The sequence below is a fragment of the Chironomus tepperi genome, unplaced genomic scaffold, assembly GCF_022539635.2.
Source record: "Chironomus tepperi strain 1889 unplaced genomic scaffold, CSIRO-AGI_Ctep_v1 contig_240, whole genome shotgun sequence".
Classification (NCBI taxonomy): Eukaryota; Metazoa; Arthropoda; class Insecta; order Diptera; family Chironomidae; genus Chironomus; species Chironomus tepperi.
In genome coordinates this window covers 249977-260091 of record NW_027226362.1, presented here as the reverse complement: position 1 = coordinate 260091, position 10115 = coordinate 249977, and positions in this window count along the sequence as shown.

The following is a 10115-nucleotide window of genomic DNA, read 5'->3' as shown; positions in this document are numbered from 1 at the left end:
CGACATTTACCAAGGGTCAGACACTCCAAAAGTACAGTACTGTACTTACTGTACTTGTTGAATTTATATGAACAATATAAAATTATATGGACAAATTCAGTTTTTCCGAGTGATTTTTCATCCCAAATAAGACCCAAATATGAAAATCCAGACCAAATTCGGCTTTTCCGGGAGATTTTTCATACCAAATAAGAAAATCAAAGTCAAATTCGGCTTTTCCGAGTGATTTTTCACTCTAAATATAAAATTCGAGGCCAAATCAGGCTTTTCAAAACGATTTTTCATTTCAAATAAGAAAATTCAGGTCAAAATAAGAAGAATTAAATTAAATTCGGATTTGTAGTAGTTATTTTTACATTATTATAAGAAAATTAAGGTAAAAATTACAATTTTAAGATTTTTAACATTAATTTCATACATTTCACAAGAGAATTTAACAAAATAATCCTTAGAATATTTTCCATATAAGTACAGTAAGTACAGTAAAATATTTACTGTACTTATATGAAAGTACAGTAAGTACAGTACAATACTTACAATACTTACTGTACTTGTATGAAAGTACAGTAAGTATTGTACTGTACATACTGTCCTTACTGTATTTGCATGGAAAGAACAGTAAGGACAGTAAGTACAGTACTGTACCATTGGAGTGTCTGACTCTTGACATTTACTGAAACTCAGGACTCGAATTACAAAATCATGATTTTGGAATTTTCAATCACGTATTGTTTCACATATATCTGACTATTTGCCTTGATGGCAACATTTAACCTAAGTGATGCATGCTTCGACTAGTCACCCGTATGACTAGGTACACGCCTAAAATCATACACTCCAAAAGTACCGTATAATACTTACTGTACTGTAAAATGCACGAAATATCCCGAAAATCAAAAATCGACCAAAAATCCATCGCAGGTCGAGGTCAGGAGACTCTGACTGAATTTAAACCGACTTCAGTAACAAGACAGAATCACGGTAGACTGAAGCCGGATTACATAGCAATTCAGAATTGTGAATTTCATATAAGTTCCGTAAGTATTGTACAGTACTTTTTGAGTAAATGATTCTGGGCTTATAATAAGACGTACGGTCGACTAATTGAATCCAGCACTAAGTTAGAGTTCGGCACTAAGTTTGAGTCACGCCGACTTAGGAACATTTGTTACAATCTTGAAATAAATCCAAAACATGCAGACCTAATCTTAACATGCTCCACTCGGGTATGGCTTTCCAAAATCTTTGCCAATCGGGTCTGCATGTCATGATGAAATATATCCAACTTTTTTTGTGTGTATCTCATACAATAACAAGAAGAAACAAATCAACTTCATTATTGTCATTTAATGGACACGTATGAGGAGCAAAGAATTTTGTGGGACTTAAAGAACCCTCAAACATGTGTCCAACAGTTGACATGAGTAAAAATGGTAAAATAATAATTGAAGTTGATGGCTATTGTGCATTTTTTTTTGTTCCTTATATTTTTGTAGGGAATTTTGTGATAATTGAATTTCGGTTTTTGAGGCTAGTTAGTGATGTTTTGTCAGATGTATCATTTGTTAATGTTTCTGTTATGTATGTCAATTTTTATATTCAATATTTTAAGAGTATTTATGGGAGGGGTCCAATTAAAGGCAGGATATCCCAATTTTGGGAAAAATTCTTCAACTTTTCATGGTTTTTTGTGGAAAAAATCCCGTATTTTTTGCAATTGATACTTATTGAAAGTAAGGCTGGATATGTCACACGATCCGAAATAGCTCAATACAGCAAAAAGTCTCAATGCGGGGAAATAAGCATAAATTTATTTTATCGAACTAGGATGAAATCCAAAAGGGAAAAGACGTCCCGAAGCTCCAAAAGCAATATGCCCTAACATGCGAAGTGACCACTTTAAGGTACCGTAGTTGTCTATCTGTAATATGAAAGCATACTCAGCTTTAAGAGAATGTCAGTTAGATGCAAAAAGGATGCTTCGGACAAACTTTATGACAAGGTCAGCAATAGAGTCCGATGGAAAGTCTTTTGCAAAAACCTAGGCTAGCCTAGGTTCAACATCGGAGCATGATTCGAGTAAATAAGTAAAAGAGGAGGAAGGAGGGACAGGGCTCTGACTACATCCCTGCTTCAACCGCAAAATATTAATTTTTTTTTTCATGCTAGAAAAATTTTAATTTTCAAAAATCAACAAATTGTTTGCTGAGTAAGCAATTAATTAAATTAAGCACATTTATGCACAAATGTAGACTTTTTATTACTCACTCGAGTGAGTAAATTGATTTTATTGATCATAAAGCTATTGAAAAAAATTTAATTTTATATTCCTTGATGGCTAAAAGTTTTTTAAAATTTGAATTAAAAATTGAAAGACTTGAAAGGAGAGCTCGAAGTTGACTTGGATTTTGTATGGAAAAATCGACTCGACTCCATTGAAAATTCAAGTCAATTTCAAGGTCTGCTTAAAGTTTTCAAAAAAATAATTTTTCATGAGGTTTAGAATCTACATCAGTGGTGGACAACCTGTGTGTCGCGACACTCTAGTGTGTCATATCAAGTCATGAACCGTATTTCACGTGCAGCTTCGGTTGAGGCTTAAAGCCAAAATATACCGAACAATACAAATGGTTGACCACAACTGGTTTAGAATCAAAATTTCACTAGATCCTTCCAGATGTACATCTTAATCAAATTCTACCATCTTCCTCACATCTTAGCCATATCTCATGGTCTTCACACAATATTTGATCATTTAATCCAAAGAACATGTTAAATTCGAAATTAAAATCATCCAAATTCCATCGCATACGATTCAAAACCATATATCTAACCAAATAGCCACCAGTCAGCCAATTTGACCAAATAAACAAGAAGCACATTTATTTCGGATAAAATCAACAGAAGAAGGAAATTTCTTTAGTCTCAGTTCAAGCGAAATACCGCACTAACCAATAAATCATATCTTGTAAATATAATTTCTCGATCCACATAGGATTTATCCATGTCTATATATCTATATATTGTGTATGTTGTTCCATAATAAATGTACACGACCACAATATATACACACATTATGCTATCCAAAAAAAAATACCATTTATTCCGTATACTTTCTTTTTTATCTATAAATACAGACAGAGTGATATGAAATTATGATGAAATGAAAATCTCCATGGGTATAAATGTTCATATTTGCTCTCACTTACATTCGTCGCCAGTAATGGAATGAAATAAAAGAAAACAAGAAGGAAACTAGTAATGAAGTTCGCGAGTATGTGAATGAGAGAGGGCATTTTAGTTGCTTGGAATTTGATGTGATTTTTTAGGATTTTGGGAAATAACTTTGTGTATTCAGGCATGGACATGATTGTTTCGATATCTAGTGCAATTAAATGATTTACTCTGGAATATTAGCAATCTCATTCGGAACAGAAGAATTTTCCATTCGGTTTCCACACCTAGATGTGCATGATACCCTCTTTGTTCAATGGTTTAAATTGAAACAAAAGTCCTAACTTAAATTAGATGCCTATTTAGGGGTCAAAACGCCTCTATTTTGATAAAATTCTTCAATTTTGGACAAAAATTCAAAACTATTCATTTCTTCCCATCTAATTTTAAATTTAAGCCTACTAATTAGAATTTTGGGCAAAAATTCTTCGAGAGTAGGATGTGACATTACTTAAAAATTTTAAAATCTTTTAGATAAATTAGAGATTTTATTCAATAAAATCTACGATATGAACAAGAGTTGGTTGGGCTTTAGTGGAGTTGGATTGCGTTGGAGTTGATTTGACGTCCAATATAGTCTAACTTCCGAATTTCTGCCAACTCTGGTCCAAACCACTCACGTTCAAGCTCTTACTTAAAAATTAAATTTCATAAGTGTCCTCACTTTGAAACTGAATTAGTGATGAATGAAATTAAATTTGAACATTTTTGCATAAAATCACTTAATTTCACAATAAACTTCTTTTAAGGCCAAACAAGCAAAAAGACTGCTTTTAGGTACCGTAGTGCTAATTCAGTACCATGAAAGCATGCTCTTCCCTTGTTAGGGAAAATTAAATCCGAAACTTTTTTTGATTATTTATTAAGTGATTCCGATCTCACTATAAAATTTAGGCCTGTAAAGATTAATAATTGTAGTGCCTCCAGCTTATTATGGTCCTTCTTACAGTTTAAATCGACTACTAATAGAGGTGAAAATGATTTAAATTGTCAAATGATGTGACTTTAAATATCAAAGAATTGAATTTTTAGATTGACTATAATGTCTGTTGAACCTAGAATAATACCCTTATTTTTAAAATCCAAATAATTTGTTTAACTTGGCAACCAAGTCAGGAACCAGAGATCGAAGTCAATTCGATTTTGTATGGAGTCGAGTTGACTTTTTCATACAAAATCCAAGTCGACTTCAAGATATTCCAGGAACAGAAACCTATTCAATATTTTTATTAATGCCCTACTATTCACAGTGGATCAATAGGAACTAATCTTCAGCATCAAATACAATATTTTGTACAGTGAATAAATTCCCTAAAAAAGTCAAACTGACTGTCAGACAAAGCGCAAAAATCACCAACATTTCCACATAAAATATTGCACTAAAAATATACAATTCAACCAAATGGAAATTTTTTTGCTGGATGATGGACATTTGCAATTTTAAGACGCAATGAAAATGAACACAACAAAAAAAAGTCATTTTCATAGTCGAGGTCACTTTATTGTCGTGCCTTATCATAAAAAAATATGATGTACGCAAACACAGAATATATTTTTTTTTGTCATGTCATATACATGCACAATTGCAGGATGTTGTTCCTTATAAGATTTGAATTAATCGAACACTTTCACATCTTGCATTTTTTTGATTCCTTCCTTTTTTAAGCCACACAAAAGAATTTTTTTTTCTTCATTTTTTTCATCCACAGGAACTCATTTTTTTTTTTTCATTCTTATGCTTTATATAGGAACAAGGAACTTTCTCTTCATTTATCTCATCTCAAATACCTCAACACAATCTCCAATAGCTTTAAAATCATCCAAAAATTCAATCCACAAAAAATTCAATAGTAGCAGCTGGATGCGAAAAAAAATTTTGTTGTTTGTCTCCAGCTGAAGCTTTCACCATAAAAAAAATTTTTATTCCTTCTTCTTTTTTTTCACTCGCGTTGAAAAAAAGTCTCGTAACGCGGGTTTAGTGTCGTTGACGATCTGTGAAAAACTGAAATTGGGGATGCTCAGAGAGAGTAACACACAAAAAAAAGAAAAGAAAATTGTTCCTTTATATTTCCATGATGTTGCCGCTAGCTGCTACACAACGAGAAGCTTCAATCGGACCGAACAACAGATATGAGAAAAATTGCGTTTATTATGCGCATGGCACATGCTGTCGACTAGAGCATTCGTATTTTTCTACAATTTTATTCAATTTCGCTTCACTTCTCGGATATGGACATAAAGCACAAAATCTTTGAAGATTCCTATTTTTTTTAGTTCTGTAAAGCATCGACACATTCAAGACTTTTTCTGCTTCTTTTGGAAATGAAAATTGCCTTCTTGTCAAGTGATTCTCTCTCGTCATCCTCTCAGCATGTCCTCTCTCTCTCTCACGTACTCATCTATATCCAATGATTCATATTTTTCTTCCATGTCATTCTTTTGTTTTATTCTGTGGAATAATGTGATAAAGAAGAATTAAAAGACATAAAATTATACACATGGCATATCCTTTGATGATTCTCTCTCTCTCTCTTCCTATATTCTTTATGGTTTTAACGACTATGGGAGGAGAGGAAATTGAGAGAGATGAGAGACATCTCAAATGGTGGAGATGGCCGAGGAGATGGGAAGAAGTTTGGGAAAAAGGTTAGTGGAATTTTTATTGTCGCTGCTGCTGCTCTCTATCTCTCTCACTGTTTCTGTGTGTGCTTTATTCTCACTTGAAATCATTGTCCCCTAAATTTTAAACAATAAAATTATATTATGAAGTCTTTAATGTTTTTATTTCTTCAACATTTTCCACTTGCTGTTCTTCTTCTTGTGCTTCTTTTTCTTCTTTTTCTCGCTGCATAGACTTTTGGAAGAAAAAGATGAAAAATTAATTTGATATGTTTGACTTTGAGCTTCTTTAAAACAAAAATAATGTGACGAATGTCAAGATGTCAATAACTTCCACGTGTTGATGGTCACGGTTGTTGATGGAAAGTTGTTGGTTTACTTTAAGAGGATGTGGATGGCATATGGATGTTGAATGGATGAGATATTTGAAATTTAATGGCTTTGTAGACTAGATGTTGGATAATGACGAGCCAATTTTGAGGTTTTTTGGATGTACATATGTTTTTAATCCACAATTTTCTAAATCTCGCCTCTACCTAAAATCGAATTACGATATCTAATGTAGAGTTCTAGATTATCAACTAGTCAAAGTCTTAACAGTTCATTTCCAGTGAAATTTAAACCAAGTCAATTTTCTTGAGTTTATGGAGGATTTGAGTCACTTCTGTTAAGATACAAGTCATTAATTTAAGTATGTAAAGCCAATACGTCATGTTATTTAATCATATCCAGGCTGAGAAACTCGCGGTATTACCGCGATATCCATATAAATACCGCCTAATTTCTCAGTCTGAAATAAAATTATAGAATTTTAACGATTTTTTAATTTTAATTTCCTAACGGTTTTTGAAAATTTAAACTTATTCAAAGCAATGCTTTAAAAACTAGTTCTTTGTTTATGATATCAAAAATTGTGAATTAAAATGCATAGAGATGCATTTTTGCGCTTCTAGACCAACTGATACACGAAAAACTATATAGCATAGAGATAATACTCCAAAATAGAGCTCTCTTTGATGTCTTGTTAACAAGATCTCACTTTTCATTCTATCACCTATCCAGTCAGCTTATCAAATTGAAATTATAAGCGCCATTTCTTTCAAAAATGTACTTAAAACTGTTCACTTGAGCATATATTACTGTATTCTTTGTTCTTTAAACGTCAACTACGTTTGAATTTCTATTCTGAGATTCTAATTGATTGCAATTGTCTTTCGATTTCACATAAAGGTATGAATCTTAGATAAAATACGTAGTTCCTTTGTTTAAAATTGAACTTTTAAGCTATAGAAAAATTTACAGAGAATTAAAGTCGACTTGAGCTTAGAACATTTCGCAAAAAAAACCATTAAACTTGAATGGAATTTTTTTTCTGCAGATACTTGTGAAGTATAACATTTAATACTAATTTCAGAAATTTTTTAGTAGGTTATTTTGAATGGATCATAAAAATGTAGTAGATTTTGGGTATTTTGCGTCATGAACACCCAAAAATTTAAGATTCCCGAGAAGGAGAGATGAGGAGAGGTATGTGGGATCAAACCTAAATACGCTTCTGGTTCTTAGCGACCTGCATCAAACTCAATTTGTTTTCGAATTCTGAAAAATTTATTCAGTCCCCCAACAGGGAAAGAGACCGCTTTTAGGTACCATAGTTTTCTGTTGTCTTGACTAATACCAAATAGAAGCCACCTCTGTTTGGCAGCTATATGAATGCCACATTGCCTACAAATTGAGATTCTTCATTTTTGTCGCTCGGATTCTGTTGGTACAGAAAAGATGTTCTTTGCCTGTTGAGGGTCCTTCAAGGTTAAACTTTAGCAATAAAATGTTTTCAAATAAAAATATACATATCATGATCCCCACGGAAGCTATCATCAAAAGTCACACACCAAAAAAAAAAGAAGTTGTCTAACGCATTTGCAATAAAAAAAAAATTTACATACAAATACACGCATGCATATGAATATAAACATGTGTGTAGTGTACACGACATAGATAAAGGGAACGCACATGTCGCCACATATAAGATTATTATTATCGTCATTTATTTTGTTGTCATTCATGAAAAGTGCTGGCAGCTTTATGGCATTCTTGGGAGAACGATATGGTTATAAAAATGGTTTTAAAAAAACTTAAACTGTCATTAAAGATTCCCACAATTTTTTTTAATGCTTCACTCTTATACTGGATCTCCTATTTTCTCTTTCAATATCAAAAAGACATTTTACCGTAAATTTTATTTCAATCTGTTCTGTTTTTAGCGCATTTTTGGACTAAATTGACACTTAACTTCAATTTGACCGACTGACCGACTCACTGGCTAGCTTGCTGGCTTACTGGCTGACTAGATGACTGGCTTGCTGGTTTGCTGGCTTGCTGGCTGGCTAGCTTGCTGGCTTGCTGGCTTGCTGGCTTGCTGGCTTGCTGGCTTGCTGGCTTGCTGGCTTGCTGGCTTGCTGGCTTGCTGGCTTGCTGGCTTGCTGGCTTGCTGGCTTGCTGGCTTGCTGGCTTGCTGGCTTGCTGGCTTGCTGGCTTGCTGGCTTGCTGGCTTGCTGGCTTGCTGGCTTGCTGGCTTGCTGGCTTGCTGGCTTGCTGGCTTGCTGGCTTGCTGGCTTGCTGGCTTGCTGGCTTGCTGGCTTGCTGGCTTGCTGGTTGGCTGGCTTGCTAGCTTGTCGATTTGTTCACTTGCTGAATTTCTTGCTTGCTGATTTGCTGGCTTACTGGCTTTTTAACTTGCTGATTTTCTGGCTTACTGGCTTGCTGGATGCCTGGCTTGCTGGCTTGCAGGATTCCTTTTTTACTAACTTGCTGATTTTCTGGCTTGCTGGCTGAAGCGCTTGTTCTCAGCAACCAGATATCGTAGAGACCTCTGGTTTGAAGCATTAGCTCCGTACTATCGAGTTATTGGATTATCGCTTGATCTGGTAGCTTAAAACTATGGTTTAATGCTTTAATTGATGATTTTTAAGTTTTCCATACAAAAAAAATCACGTGTTTCAAGTCCCCTGAAATTTTGAATTTTTTTCGACCGTTAATTTTCAAAAAAAAATTGTCCGTTATTTTTCATACAGTTTTCAGATCCTTTTAAATGCTTTTCTGTTGAGCTTATCAAATTCAGATCGGTGAACCAAAATGCGCCTAAGTCCATCAATCAATAGCTCGAGGACTCTAAGGATTTTTTTCTGTATTGCTGAAACTTTTCTCTTAAAAATTTATTTCCAAAACTCCTATTTATTATGGAATTCAGTTGAGGATGAGGAATTTGTAGCGCTTTTCTTATGTGTGTGTGTTGCTTTTTTTTTTGAACACGAGTATGAAATGTGTAAAACTTTTTTAATGGGAGATAAGAAGAAAAATTTTGAAGCTTTTCTTTTTTTCATTGCTTTCTTATTCGCTCTTTTAATAAGTTTGTTGGAATTTTGAATGGAATTTTCAATTTTTGTCGCCTTCGTTCTTCTTTAAGGGGCGGCAGTGTTGTGATGTGGGTTTGAATTTAAATGCCAAAATTTTTCATTTTTATATTTTTATTTTTAATAAGTCTTTTTGTGTATCTTGAAGGAAAAAAAAAGTTTTTATGAGACTTGTTTGATATTTTGTTGTCAATTAATTGTAGAGTTGGAATTAATGTTACAGTCAGGTCTTATAAACTTCCTTTAGATCGCTGACCCAACAGATCACTCGAACTATCAACGAGCATGCTCATGAGGGTAGTCACAAATTTTGGCATGCTCAATTGAGTATACGATGGTGAGTATGCTCACTTTCTGTTAGGGTCAATTATGATACATTGCCTTTCTCGGATGTCGCCTAAATCACACTCTATCACTGGTTTCAGGTCTGTCCATTGGAAACCTTAACTATGACCCTGATTGTAAGGTGATTTGTAAAGTATAAAGCATTCAATTTGTTGTAAATTGTCCAACGAGGTTTGTGATATGCAGCTTGATCCAATATAGCAATATGAGCTGTGCTATTAGAACTGAACAAACAAGAAGAATTAACTGCAAGTATTATCACTCTCCTTAACAGTCCCCGGTAGATCATAAGATAAGAGCACTTCACATGTAATGGAGAAAGGGCAAGGGTTCGAATCCCACTCCCGGGGCTTTTGACCTGATGAATTGTAATATTTTTTTTTTTGGAAACCTTACTACAAGGTCCTGAACATGAGGACGATTCAATAAGATTAAGTTTAGAGTTGCAAAAACAGGTGCCCGTGACAGGCACAGGCAACAGATCTGTCACGGATTTTGATGACA